This window comes from Crocodylus porosus, unplaced genomic scaffold (genome assembly GCF_001723895.1).
Source record: "Crocodylus porosus isolate Cpor-Errol unplaced genomic scaffold, CroPor_comp1, whole genome shotgun sequence".
Taxonomy (NCBI): Eukaryota; Metazoa; Chordata; order Crocodylia; family Crocodylidae; genus Crocodylus; species Crocodylus porosus.
This window is the reverse complement of record NW_017728949.1, coordinates 57,577,869-57,591,624: the sequence shown is the minus strand read 5'-3', so window position 1 is coordinate 57,591,624 and position 13,756 is coordinate 57,577,869. Positions and strand designations below refer to the sequence as shown.

At 44.5% G+C, this 13,756-nt stretch overlaps 1 protein-coding gene across 1 annotated transcript in view; it reads left to right on the top strand.

Annotated features, from left to right (window-relative positions):
• The first annotated feature begins 8,642 nt into the window (after positions 1-8,642).
• Positions 8,643-13,756, top strand: part of LOC109323059 (tip elongation aberrant protein 3-like) — a 30,915-nt gene continuing 25,801 nt past the window's right edge. The window contains exon 1 of the mRNA XM_019554448.1: positions 8,643-10,417. The gene's annotated coding sequence lies outside the window, so the exon portion shown is untranslated. The remainder of the gene's footprint in view (positions 10,418-13,756) is intronic.

Here is a 13,756-nt window from a genome sequence, read left to right as displayed (position 1 = left end):
TATATTGATAGCTTGTAGTATCTTTAATAAATGCCTCCTTTTTCAAATGGACTGGCATTCTATAGATCATGACAATTAAGTTAATATGACTAAACAAATTTGAACCTAGTTGAGTTTGACCAAAGCACATGGGAGGAATGAGACAGTATGTGATAACATATGATCAATCAGCCTAATCAGGACAGGACAGTGCAGACAAAGAGGGTATTCACCAAAAAATGCTCACAAACTATGGACCACAAAATAAACTCAGTTCATTGATAGTATTTTGCATGTATGTACAATAGTATCTGCCAGCAGAGAATATTAAGGCTTTGTACACTATTCATGTAGTAAGGCTCACATAATCTTGTGAGGTAGAGTAGATCTCTCATTTAATTAAAACATACATTGTGGCTGTGGTCTAATATGAAGAAATGAACGGGCCATATCAATACAACTTAAAATTGCTACATCCTGTTTAGGGAAGGGATTTTACTATCAGGCCATGAATGCTGTATTCTTCCCAATAGCACTGATACAAAACAAAAAGCCATAAACTCCACTGAAGACACTGCGTCTAAACACTAGTTATTAGTGGCTGTGTCTACACATGTGATTAATGCCCACAAATAAACTGCAGAGCTTATTGCTTCTGAGTTTTTAGCTCCTGGGCACACCATTTGAACAATATTGCTCCAGAGTTTATTTGTGCACATCACACGGAGCCTGGTCAGAGCAGCCTGGGCTGGCAGGACATCCAAGGGGTCAGCCTGCCAGCCCAGGGCTGCTGCAACGAGGCTCCACATGCTGCAGAGCAGCTGGCTGTGGCACAAGGGTGCTTCAGCAAGGGCCTTCCCTGCCAGCTAGCTCTGCACTGAAGCACCCTTCATCTACATATGCACTGCTGTGCAAAGAAAAACTGCAGCAGTATAGCACTGAGTTTTTTTCTGTGCAGTTAATTAGGCAACTGCACCCTAAATGTTTCGTGTAAACACAGCCAATGAGTAGAGAACTGGACCCAATAATTTTAAGTCACCACAAATAAAGCCAGGCCTTTTGTCCTCTGGAGGAGATGCAACTATTCAGCAAATAAACAAACCAGGGTCAGGAAGCCTCTTGCAGCTGCCAGCAAGCCATCTGACTCCCTTTCCCTTCCAGAACTCTATCTGCTTTCAGCAATTTCCTCCCTGCACGCAGGCCTAATCTCCTTGAGACAATTTACAGTTGAGCCCATCAGCACTTTTCAGGGGCCACCCACAGAAAGTGTTGAGTCTCTACTTCCATTTCAGAAATGTCTTGCCCAGATTAGGACCTCTACCCCCAGACTGTGACACTAACAGATTGAAAGGGAAAAAGATTGTGCCTGAAGCAGAAATTCAGACTATTGTGACCTCCTAGTCAGGTTGGCCTTTCGGTAACAATGCAAAATCAAAGCCTGGAACTTCATCTGTGCCGGGGATCCCCTGTACCATTATGGAACCTGTTGTATATGGGGCTCAAGTTGCAGACCAAAGGCTTCAATTGCCTAGTTCAAACTCTGACCAAAATACTCAGGGGCAAAGACAAGAAGTATCTTCTTGCCCCACTTCCTGCCAAATTGATCTAGGCCAACAGGGTTTGTCCCCACTAGAGTGACCATCACAGAAGACATTCTGGTTTTCTGCTACTCTGTCCTCTGTTGATATGAAACCCGACGCCTTTATGTCCTGACACATTTCTCTTCTCTTGAAGAGAAAAATAGAGGATGTAAAGGCATTGGGTTTCATATCAATGGAGGACAGAGGACAATCGGATTGTCCTCTAAGATGGCCACCCTAGTCCCCACATGCCATGCAGCAAACAGGGGTTTCTGCTTCTCCAACACTGTTGATCACTTAGGCGCTACACAGATAACAAGGAACCCATTTGGCAGCTGCAATGCAGAGCTTCACGCTCATTATTGCTGACCAATTCATTAACTTCCAGAGTCTCTCTTTAAGGTGAGTGGGAAAGGTTCAGGCTTCTCAGGGTACCGTTGTCCCAACAACATAACCATGCAACCATTGCATTGTCAAAGCACCAGCCTGGGCAGGAAGAATGACTGAACATTTTGTTCTCTATAAGTTAAAATCTAAAAGACACAGAAAACATGTGACAAGACATAGGTTACTGTCCTGGTTAGCACTGGTGCAGAGGTGCAAACTCCTGCCAATTTTTCTTCTACCATCTTTCTCCCAGGGTTTAATTTAAGTATGAGTCAACTTTTGGGGTTTTTTTTTTTTTGCAAACTCGAAATTTACAGGCTAGAGAAGCGAACTCTGAGACAGGAACGACTCCCATGCTTTATTCCCAACTCTGTCACTTGTTTTGTAGGGCCTTTCTACTCTGGGTCTCTTCTCTAAGCTGTTTCCTGTGAATCAGTACAGCTCTATTGATGGGGTGAAGTAAGGGGAGGTCTAGCATGCAGTAATTGCTGGCTGTTCAGCCACTGCATCTAGAACTGCTTGGGCCAGGATCAGACAATGCAAGGATTAATAAACTGGCAACTAGCTCTCAGCTCCTGCCACTAAAGCCTGCTGAAATCAATAGAAGCCTTTACATTGACTACAGCGAGCTTCAGATTCAACTCTTATTCCCACTGATATAAGGAAAAATATGATTGGGCTATAAATCTCCTGTCTCTGTGCTCTTATTGGAACACTTTTGAGCTGCCAACAGATCAGCTCTTTGCACTTATCAAGCTCAGTCTAAAGTTAACGGTTTTTTTTTTTCCCTTGATGTTCAATGTACAACAACTCCTCCCTGCCTTTCGCTGTTTGCCCTCGCTTCACAGGAAGCTAACAAAGGGAGCAACCAGGGTGACCTCTTGAACAGATTTCACTCTGCAGCATAGCTTGGCAGGGAAACGGCTGCTTTAATCCTGTGATTTTTGGAACAGAAAAACAGATGCTCTTTGGCCGCATTTTACAGATGTTATTCCAGTTTGAACTGAGAATGTCGAAGCGTGGATCCCAGGAGCTTACACATTTCCTAACTATGCTGAGAATGGGAAAGTGGAAATTTCTTGCTGTAACATGAAGTCTTTCAGCAATACTGCACGTTATACTCTTTTTGGAAGGTGTTTTGTTTTGTTTTGTTTTGTTTTCTTGCTTGAATTAAGCTTCTACCTAGCTCTATGCCTGCATCCAAATTGTCCAGTGCTAGTTATCCATGGGTGAATATGCACTGGGGCCTAGCTACTACAGTATAGACACATTAGGACACATGTGGTTATAGGCCTGGACTGGGAATCAGGATACAAGGGTTCATGACCTAGCTCTGCCTTAGACTCATTGTGTGGTCCTTGGGTTTGACTTAGTCAAAGTAAGAAAAGCAAACCTGCTACATCCAGCAAGAGTGCCCGCAAGCAGGCTGTGCCGCTCTGCATAGGCTGCCTCAAGGACCAGAACGAGTGTGGCTGCATCCATGTAGAGGAGCTGTCCAAGTTATGCTGGGGCCTTATTGATCCCCAGAACCACCCAGAATCAGGAGGGCAGAAAAATGGCTTTAAGACTCTGCCCTTCCAGGTTTATTTTGTGCCACTGTCCCAACACTTACTACAAACAGTAGTCAAGCACCACAAAGCTGGTGAGGGAAGTAAACACTGTCAATAGCATCCTTATTTTCTATATAGGTAAGTAGAGGCACAGAGAAACTAAGTGACAGTTAATCGTTGACAACCATGAACAGAAACCCTGAATTCCAAATTCTCACACCTACATATCTTATGTGTACAAACTGATCCCTAGATTTACCATCCTTTGTGCTTCTGGGTAGGCCAAATAGATGATGAGATTAACACCCCACCCCACCCCACAATAAAGTACCACAGCACTTCTACTTCCTACCCTGGCTGGAACCCAGAAATGCAGAAGCATTCCCCAGATGCAAATATGTTCAAACTAAATAATTGCATTGAGGGATTTGCTTTTATTTATGTATTGGTGAAGTCCTTCCTAGGCTGATTCAGCCGTACCTGGCCTTCATGGATGGACATTGGCATTGGATAGGCTTGAAGGAATGCTCTTGGTGCTTTGCACCTCTAAGTCTGTTGACTACACTTGATGCAAAAGCACTAATGACATAATTAATACACTAAATGTTGCTTTCCAATGTCTGGGTCTGTTATGTTGGAGCAAATCTAAATTAATTCCAATTCCTTCTCCAGAGGAATTAGTGATGATGGTATAAACCCGAAAGAGAGAGAGATAAATGGATCTAGTCCTTTATTTTTAAAGGAGGTTCACATGTACTGTCAATATAAATCACATAATTTTATATACTCTGTAGCATAAGAGTGCCCTCCAGAGGCCAAAACATGAACCTGTAGACATTCCCAAGGGACGTAACCAGTAGACAAAGTTCCCCCTATAAAGCTGGTAATTAAAACTAATCTGGTTATCAAGGGAAGTGATTGTTCCACTCTGGTCAGCACTGATGAGGCCTACCTAGAGTATTGCTTCTACTTTGTGTTCTGTACTTCAAGGAAAACGGAAGAAAAATTGGAAATAGTCCAGTGAAGAGCAACAAAAATGATTAGAAGTCCAAGAAACATGATTTACAAGGAAAGTTTGGAAGAACTGGGACTATTTAGTGCAGAGAAAAGATGACGGAGACGGGATTTGATGAAAGCCTTCTAATACCTGAAGGGTGGTTATAAAGAAGATGGTGATTGACTGTTCTCTTTGGCTGCAGGAGACAGGACAAGAAATAATGGTCTTAAATTACAGTAAGGCAGATTAAGATCAGACATTAGGAAGAACTTCCAAACTATGTGGGTGGTTAATCACTGGGGACACCTTATCCAGGGCGATTGTGGAATCTCCAGCCCTGGAAGTTTTTAAGACCAGACTAGACAAGTACTTGGAGAAAATAGTTTAGACAAGGGGTGATCCACTCTTGAGCAGGTGTTATTATAGTGTCATGGGAAAGGAGGGCTGGAAGGGACTTCAAGAGATCATCTTGAAGTCAAGGCAGGGTCATCCCCAGGGGACATTTTGAAAAGAGGGGGTGCAGCCGGGATTGGGTCCTTGGCCTAAAGGGCAGGCAGTAGGTACTGCTGGCTGGCTCAGGAAAAGGAGTCAGTCAGCTGAGGACCAGATGCTGCTGGAGCCACGCTACCTGGTCCCTCTTCCTGAGCTGCTCCCTGCATGCAACCCATGCCCCACTTCCTGCTCAGCCTGCCCAGCTCCAAGCAGGCCCCCCATGGCAGCAGCCAAATGCAGCAGGAGGACGGAGACTCCCAAAGAAGGATAATCCCAGACTACCTTTCCCAGCATGTCCTGGGACCAGCATGGCCTACAGGTGTTGCTGATGCCACCCCTTCTAAATCAGCACCCTAATTAAGCTACTGGAAGGGATGCGTCAACACACATCCCTAGATCCGCCCTTGATCATCCCTACCCAAGCCATGCTATAGAAGTGACTGTGTTACCTACATCTAAAACTGTGAGCAACCTTCATACACAACTACCAGGGACAGAGTCTAAAAACATTAAGAGCACCCAGCTTGCGACAGGTAAAGCAGGGGGATGAGGGCACTGCCAATGTGCTGCCACTGCAAAGACAGGAAGTAGTTTGTTAAAATACACTGGAGAGATCCAAGGATGTTGGCTGTAGTTGTATTAGTCTAAGGACATAGGCAGACAAGAGGTTTTTTGAGGGTAAATCCAATATCTAATAAAAGCTATCAGATTTACCCAAAGAACCTTGTCTGCCTGGCACGACCCAAGGAAGAGGACTGCACTCCCCCTCATTGCAAAGGAAGACAATCCCCTCTCCCCTGCCCTGCCCTGCCCCTAGTCTGTGCTGATCTAACTGTGGGGTAAAATTCCTTCTTGAGCTCCCTGATCCCAAACGTGGTGATAGGTCTGACTCTGAGTGGAGGAGCAAGATCCTCTTGCCATGAATGTCTGGGTTTTTTTTAATCCAGCAGAAGCATGGGCACAACACTGCCAAAATCCCACGTCTTGGCTTCAGCCAACACCCAGTGCTTCCAAACAGTGGTGTAACTAGCTTGGGGCACCTGGTGCAGTCAGCCCAGGCAATGACATCTTATCTTCTCCATAAACATGTCCTTGCTTGTAGTTGTATCACACTGCAGACTCACATTGTGCCCATGCTCCACCAAGACCCCAAAGTCTTTCTCCACAGTGCTGCCATTCAGCCATTTGCCACCCATTCTGTCTTTGTGCTTTTGATAAGTCTTCCCCAAGAGCAGCACATTGGCCTACTTGCTCTAGCCCAGCTTTCCAATCTATCAAGATCTGTCTAACGTCTACTCCTACCCTCCAGTGTGTTAAGGCCACTGACCCACCAGATAGTGCTTAGGGATTAAGGCACAATTAACTCTTAAATGGAATGTGAAATACAAACGCAGACAACTTAGTGTTTCACCATTAAAGTTTAACTTCATTAGTGGAAGTATTATTTTAGCAGTTTTTATATTTAGAGAGCGAAAAACATTTAGTACAATAATTTTACCCAATTTTAGATGTTACTTTGATTAACAGATAAGATGGCCAGTTCATTTTTGAAAGCAAAGGGTGCATTGTTGACTGGGATGGTCCACACAGGTGTTGAAGACTGCCTTTCTGATGACAACACACTTCACCTTTTTTGTTGTTCCCTTTTTATGGTTTTTTTAACCTTTTCTTTTTTTGATGACTTTTTGCTTTTAGATTGTTGGGGATTTTTTTGTGGTTAGCATACTGTTTATATTTTATTTTGTTAGCATATTTTTAACAGACCCATCACAAGCACACCTTTTAATCTGTTTTTTTTCAGTGTTTTACTTTGAGCATTGCTCACTGTCTTTTTAAATACCTTTTATTAATATATTTAATTATTTTATCCCTGTAATTCAGCTGGTTAGTGCCAAGTTTAGTTAATTTGAGCTGGTAACAAGACTATTACTATGTTATGTTGGATAAACTTTTTACAGTGATAGAAAAGGAAAGAAACTTTATGCAAGCAAACTTAAGGCCATAAGCTGCTTGTGAGAGGGAAGGGCAGCTGATATTGCAGACACTAGCAAAATGAACAGTTTAGATAATAATGAGGCTATACAGAACTTATGATTAAATAAGACTAAATATAAAAGAAAAGCTTACACAATATTGTAATTTTCCATATCATAGGCAGGTTCACAGCATAAAATATAACAAGATACCCCAACAAGTGTGTCTGCAGTCTTTCCCAGTTTTGTGTTGTCTGCAGATTTGCTCAGGAAGTTCTGTTCCTGCATCCAAATCTTTAATAAATATGTTGTTACTGATTGGTGACAAAGTTTGGGCATGACCAAGTCAAAACCCAGATGCTTTAATTCCATTTAGGGATCTATCTGCATCTTTTTGGGCTTCCAAGAACAATCTTAGAGGTGACATTTCTGCTACTTTTGCCTTTGGTTTAGGCCAGAAACCAAATGGGAAGAAATAGAGGCATAACTAGCATGGTTTGTGATTTGGGCCAGCATCTCCCTTCTCTCTCCTGCTCCTCTGCCTCTGACCTGTTTCTATCTGGGGTTCAGGAAGCTCATTCAGGGATGGAGGGAGGCATCTTGGTCCCCTTCGGATCCACAGGTAGGAATCCTCTCTGAAAGGTTTTGTTGTTGTTGTTGTTGTTGGGGTTTTTTGTTTGTTTGTTTGTTTTGCACCAGTCCTGGAAGCGCTCAATACCAGGTCAATGCATGGAGTGGATGGAGCAAGCTCCGGTTCCACCACCCAACACCAAAAAGAATCTGCTCAATATAGACCTCCGATGGAGGACATATCAGAGACAATCACCTGCCCTCTCTTGTGCTGTCTCTCTCCTTCTTCCTCAGATTTCTCCTGTGACAAAGTCTTTTATGCTGGGATCCTATAGATGTACAAGCCTATTGTCTCACTTTAAATACCTATGAAATAGCAGAGATGATAACAATTTTTCCTGGGACAGTCGCAGTTAATTTGAGGGAATTGCCATTGAAGCTGCATCTATGCAGCTCCCAGGTTTTGACTAGGATCAATTGGAGCAGACTTGAATGCAATGTATATTTTAGCCTTCACCAACTAGCAGATGTGGAATTCACTCAAGTTCTTTTCTGAATAGCAGCACAGCTTCCACACTCGGGGTTGAGAGTCTGTCCATCCCAAACAGCCTATAGTATGGTGTTTGGGCACTCTCCTGGAAAGTGGAAAAGGTGTATTTGAATCTCCTTAGACAAAGGAATTAATTTAACCTGCCTTTCCCATGTCCTGGACAAGTGCTCCATGTTCTAAGTTAATATAAAAGAAGGGTTGGTACCCTTCCACCATGTTTTGCAAGGAAGTGATGGACAAAACTGTTTTTAAAGAGCCCATTCCCACCAGTGTATGCTGGTCACTCTCTGAGAATGCTTACAGGATTGAACTGCTTGGGAGACATGGGTTTTTGGGGGTTTTTTTTGCTTTGTTTAAGGAAAAATGTTTTGTCTCAAGTCAAATCAGCCAAATCAATTCCAAATTCATGAGTCATTCAAGAACCATATGTGGCCCTACTACCGGCAAACATCCTCCACCCCCTCCTGAGGCTTCAGATGCTTCCAAATCCTTTGGCGGGCATCCTAGGTGCAGGTCCAAGCCTGGAGGCTTGGGGACTGGATGCCCCCGAGTTTTGCTTGGATGGAAGCAATCCTCAGCATTCTGGTGAACTTTAAATTAGAAAACAGTAAGGTGTCCCTGGAAGTTAGGTGCCTCCAGGCCTAAGATGCAGTCGAGTCAGGGGTTTCAGGATCTCAGCTACAGCCTGAAGCACCTATCTTCTACCTAAATCTTTTTTTGGGATTTGGCCTTTCATCTGTTACAGTAAGTCTGCCCAGCATCAAAACAATTCTGGTAATAGCCACTTATTTGATGTGGCTTGTAATGATTCTCCTTAATTTTTCCCTAGCCTGTAATGCGCTATAGTTATCTGCATCCTTTGCAGTCCACAGAACCATAAGAATGAATCATGAATTTGTTTGGCTTGATTGCACACAGATTAAATCATACAGTGCCGTGTTCCTGTTGGTGTTCCACATTCATCTTACTTGAGAATTGAAATTCAATTACCCAAGGTTGTGAGGTCACAGTTGCAGATAATCCCTCCGATGGTTACAGATGCCTGCCAGAGAATAGCATTTTCCTATAGTGAAGCCACCTCCACCCTCCATATATAAAAAAAGCTGCTGAAAAGGAATTTTATAGATCGAGAAAGTCCACTTTGACATATTTTCTGTGCTTACGTTAAAACTGTTTGGAAACCAAAAAAACCAGGTTCCCACCCTGTTCCCATTACTTATAAAATGATGGGATTTTTAGCAGTAGCAGCGGAAAGGAGAGGAATTTAGTTGCTTAGTTACAAATGCATATAACTTTTCCACAATTTCCAAAGTCTCAAATTTCTGAGCATGACATTTGTCTCTGTTTCAGAAGATGCTAAATATGACCAATTATGCATTAAAATTAAAACAAAAAACTGTTTGATTTTAGCTTAATTAGAGTTAGATCTAAGCATATCTCCAATGCTGAGGGGAGTAAAAAAAAGTACAGACAAGTATTTTCCATGGAAGGATAAGTACATTCAACACTGGAAAATATAATTTGTGTTTTAGGAATTAAAACTGATTCATCTTAACCTATGCCTGACAGGATTGTATAATCACTTTGAGATCTTGCTACTCTAAGATCAACAAGTTCTCTCTTTGTCAACTCTCTTTCTTTTTATTTATATTATATATATAAGCATGAACACCACTTTGGAGCTATAGATTCAGGTTCTGCAAGTGAAACCTGCAGCAGAACCTATGACTGTCAAAACTGAGGTAGCACAGTTGTCTCTCACGTAAAAAAATATTTCACACACACACACTACTCCTCCTGCAAGACTAAAGACATAGACACCAATTGCTCTGGGACTGGAAAAGTTGTAAAAATCTTCTTTATCTCTGCTTTAAAAAAGGATTTACAAGACTGGGCCTTTCCCAGGGGAGTAGCTGTAGTCTAGGTAAAACTGTAAGCCCCTAAAATAGTACTTGAGCAAAAGGCAGCCCTGTGTAACGTATGTGAACTGCTAAAACCTATGCACACAGATATGCACAGCAAACATCTCTCTCTCCAAAATACAGAGAAGCTGCAGTGGGCAGCTTGCAGTGAATGGAATGAAATTGGAGTAGTTTGTTTTTCCGAAGGAGCTTTGGAGCAGAGAGGGGAAGCGATGTCAGGAAGTGATTAGGCTCTTTTAAATCCAGTTGATGCTTAACACTTAGAATGAAAAATGAAGCCTTGCTGCAGAGTTTGTGGGTGGAGGGCAAGAGAAACTGCGAGCCTTTCAGGTTATGTCTATATGGTCCAAGGCAGCAATAGCCTGAGAGACTTCCGGCCAACTCTGCAAGCGCTGGCTTCTACACTGGTACAGCCACGTAAGTACAGCACTCTGCCCAGACTAATATACCGTTTCTCAGTGGGGCTTACAGACCCGCACATGGGGCTATGCACTATTGCAGATGTCCCTGCTTCTATTGTAGGAGCTAGAGTAGGGACTCTGAGGTGATTATTGCCTTAGGCCACACAGACACGCATGCTAGTCAGTCTGTGCAAGAGATGACAGGATGCCGAGAAGGAGGTATCATACAGATCAAGGCATTTAGGAGTGCAAGAGACCATCCCAAAGCAAATGAAACATGCTAAGACTTTATGATGATGGAGTGCGTAGGTAGCTTTTTCATGCTTTGGTTACCACAAAAACATTGTGGCTTCCCACCAAGATGACTAAAATTAACGTGTAGTCTTTTGTTTAGACAAAGCATTAGAAAAAAACAAAAGGGGCTAAAAATAAATAGTGATTTAATCATGAGAAGCATCTGTCAGTTATTACACTGGTGTGGCTGTTTTAAATTTAAACAGCATCCCCCAACATCTACCGTCAGACTTTCTCCTGTAGGTATCCTGCCTAGGGGACTGCTCCTTTTATTGCAGTCAGTGGGAGTTTGGCAGACAGGAACGTTTGTTCATATTAATCTGAGGAACACCCTGATGTTATCTGTTTACCTTAAAAATAGCTTTATGTGACAATGTATGGTGGGTAATTTTTTATTTTATTTTTTTCTGAACAGCAGGAAAGCAGGTAGGAGGTGCTGGGGAAGGTTGTAGGCTGAAGCTGTAACAATCTCTCACAAGGTACAGTTATATTTATAAGATATAAATATAAGGCATCTTTATAAGATACATTACGTGCTAGGATGAGATGTGCAATAATTTGTGATGGGGTTCAAACACAATGATTCTTTGAGTTTCCTTCCAGGTGATGCTACTGTAATACTTGCATGTGAGTATTGTGGGGACGTATCCCCATTAGTTAAACACTGACCATATACCTTGTACTGTTATTTATTGGGTGCGACTGCTGTCCTTCCTCCGAGACAGTTGTACAAGCAATTCAGCTGTCCTGCTTTAATGAACCCGACAGCTGAAAATGTAACAACCTCCACCCCAAACACAGGCATGTTTCACCCCCAAAAGTAAAGGCATATATGGGTAGAGAAGCAGGGGCCCAGGGATACAAGCTGGAACAAGCACTGGGATTGTATGAGAGAGATTTTTGGGGCTGAGCGCTGGCCAACAAAAGCTTGGAGCCATTGCCAAAAAGATCGTTATCTCTTGCAGTCCTCAGGGATACAAAATGATTGACATTCCTTTAAAACAAGCGCAATTACATCAGAAAAATAACTGTCATTCGTTTCTCCTCCTAACGGCCAAAAAGGAATGAACAACAATCCCAGGAGTTGTGGGTTGCACAGTCTGAAGCTCCCCACATCCTGCCAGGCGCTGCGTGGAGGTAGCCCCGACCCTCTGAAGTCAAGGAGTAGATAGATACTCATGTGTATAGATCAGGGCAGGATGGAGACGAGAGGGGCTGATACAATGCTAGATTACTGTGTGCTAGATTACTGTGTGCGACTTCGTTCTCATCAGTTCAGTTACTAGCACTGCTTGGTAGCATGGACAACTGAGTGCTAGCTGAAATAGCTTTTGTTGCACTTGCTGGATACCTGCTTTCCAGAACAACCTGAGCGAAGAGGAGAAGAGGCTTGCTGGTGTAGGGAGGGAGTTACACAGGTCAGACAGCTCCCGTCCTGCAGGTCACGTCTGGCTGTCAGGAGCATGAAACGTTGCTTTACAGTGAGACGGGAAGCAGGATCCCACTTTTTACCTTTGTGATTTAGGAACAATCCCATCATGGAAAAATCCAAATACCCCAGAAATAGCCATTCTGGGCTGCATTGTTAGGAGCACTGCCAGCAGATTGGGGGGAAGTAATTATTCTTCTCTATTCAGCACCGGTGAGGCCACACCAGGGTCCTGCGTCCAGTATTGGGCCGTCCACTACAGAAAGGGTGTGGACAAGTTGGAGAGAGTCCAGCAGAAGGGAATGAAAATGGTTCAGGGCTGAGGGACATGACTGGTAAGGAGAGGCCGAGGGAACCGGGCTGATTTAGTCTGGAGATGAGAAGACAGGGGGGATTTGATGGCAGCCTTCAGCTACCTGAAAGAGGGTTGCAAAGAGGACAGAGCTGGACTGTTCTCAGCGAGGGCAGACGACCGAACAAGGAGCAACGGGCTCAAGTTGCAGCAAGGCAGGTTTAAGTTGGATATTAGGAAAAACTTTCCGTCTAGGAGGGTGGTGAAGCACTGGAACAGGTTACCCAGAGTGATTGTAAACTCTCCATCCTTGGAGGCGTTTAAGACCTGGCTTGACAAAGCCCAGGCTGGGATGACTTTTTTTTTTTTTTTTTTTTTTTTTTTTTTGCACCGGTCCTGGAAGCACTGCAATACCAGGTCAATGCATGGAGTGGATGGAGCACAGTCCAGTTCCACCACCCAATACCAAAAAGAATCTGCTCAAGATAGACCTCCTATGGAGGACATATCAGAGACAATTACCCTGGGGAGCTCGCCTACGTGGCCACGCTGCTTCCCCTGCCAGGTTGCGGACAGTCCTGCTTGAAGCAGGGGGTCAGACTAGACGTGACCGCCTGAAGTCCCGTCCGACCTGAACTTTTTAGGATTCTCCTTTAGTTCAGGGTGAGCGGGAAGGAAGGAGCAGGCAGGAGGTGCGCAAACCCCACTGCCTGTATCTGTTAGACCAGGACCAGAAACTATTTCTGATAATCTGAAGACAAGAATAGCTCCACTTTGTTAGGCATCTTGTTTTGCCACCTGGGGGGAAGAGACTTGACCAGTGGTTTTCAGCCCGGGTGCGGCTCGACTTCAGCGCTCGCCTTTTGGGTCTACAGACCGGCGATTCCCAGGGTGCGGCGCAGCATTAATACTCGACCTTTGGGTCTAGACCAGCGATTCCCACTTGCCCTTCGGGTCCACGGCACCACCCTGCCCGAAGGTGGAGTGCTAGCGTTTCCCAGGATGCGGCATAACACGGAATAAATCCCCCAGACAAACCCGCAGGTTTCACACCGCATTAAACGCCCTCTTTAGCAGGGGAGCTGCTCGGGGGTAGTTCCGCAGCCACAACCCGGGCGAGAAGGAAGCGCCGCTGCCGGCCCAGGGGGCACGGCCGGTCCGCGAGGGGCCGGATTAGGGCCTTGTTGCAACCCGAGGTCCGTGTGTCGGCACACGTCCCTCTCCCCTCGGGGCTGGTCTCCCCAGCGCTGGACGTGGCTGGGGCTCAGCGGATGCGAGCCCGGCTCCGGGGCAGGAGGCGCGGCCGCCGCATCTCCGCCCCTCTCGGCAGGGCCCGGCCG